Source organism: Panthera pardus, unplaced genomic scaffold (genome assembly GCF_024362965.1).
Source record: "Panthera pardus isolate Hobbes unplaced genomic scaffold, ASM2436296v1 HiC_scaffold_13, whole genome shotgun sequence".
Lineage (NCBI taxonomy): Eukaryota > Metazoa > Chordata > Mammalia > Carnivora > Felidae > Panthera > Panthera pardus.
Window position 1 is genome coordinate 18,704,535 of NW_026526688.1, and position 1,199 is coordinate 18,705,733.

The 1,199-nt window shown below is 36.7% G+C and overlaps 1 non-coding gene across 1 annotated transcript; it reads right to left on the reverse strand.

The window, feature by feature from the left end:
* Positions 1-433: 433 nt before the first annotated feature.
* Positions 434-539, reverse strand: LOC128776753 (U6 spliceosomal RNA). Its single transcript, XR_008421931.1, has one exon. It is a non-coding gene; the product is annotated as a U6 spliceosomal RNA (small nuclear RNA).
* Positions 540-1,199: the final 660 nt, after the last annotated feature.

Sequence of the window (1,199 nt, forward strand, 5' to 3'; positions counted from 1 at the left end):
GTGGTTCAGTCAATTAAGCCTCCGACTTCAGCTCAGGTCATGATCTCACAGTCCATGAGTTCAAGCCCATGTTGGGCTCTGTGCTACCAGCTCAGAGTCTGGAGCCTACTTCAGATTCTGTTTCTGCCTCTCTCTGCCCCTCCCCTGCTCACAATCTGTCTCTGTCTCTCTCAAAAATAAATAAACACTTAAAAAAATTTAAAAAATAATAATTCACTCTGATGTTTCCTGCTTTTATAGATGAAAAACAAAAAGCACAGAGAGGTATCTTGCTCAGGGTTACAGTAGTTTTCACTCTGGGCCAATTACATGGAGTACTGCAGTGAACATTCATTTACGAATACACACACACATGTTGAGGGAACATATTTTCTGTTGGGTATATTTTAGATGTGAAATTACTGGGTTATGGGACATACCTATGGCCATTTTTTTTTTTATGGAACGCTTCACGAATTTGCGTCATCCTTGCGCAAAGGGCCATGCTAATCTTCTCTGTATCGTTCCAATTTTAGTATATGTGCTGCCGAAGCGAGCACGGCCGTTTTTAATACATATTGCTAGATGATCTTCCTAAGTGATACTGTCTGAGAATTTTAGTCGTGCCACATTCTTACCAACACTTGATACTATCTGTATTTTTCATTTTAGACATTCTGGTTAAGTATACAGTGAAATGTCATGTGGTTTTAATTTGAATTTCTCTGATGAGTAATGAAGTGGTGATGCATTTATTGGTCATTTGAATATTCTTTTTCTCTAAGTGCCAGTTAAGTGCTTTGCCCAGTTTTGTCAATTCTCTCAAAACTCATCTGTATGTTCCACACAATCCCACTTTACATCTTAGCAATATGTATATGTATGTGTGTATATCAATTAACAAGAAAACTGCAGAAATCATATGGAAATGCAAGCATTCAAGCAGAGTCAAGGACATTTTACATTACCAGATGTAATTATAAAGTTAGAGTAATTAGCACGTTGTGGAATAGGCTACTGGTTAGACAGACCAATAGAGAAGAATAGGGAATGTGTACTTATGACAAAAGTGACAGTGGGGATTTCAATAAATAGTTCTGGTTCAGGATGGAGGAGATGAGGGAGCAAGGAAAAAAAAAGGCAACTTTTTAATGGAAAAATCTTTATCAATAGTAGAAACTGATTACAATGAGATCTTATTTTTTTAAATAAATAATGTG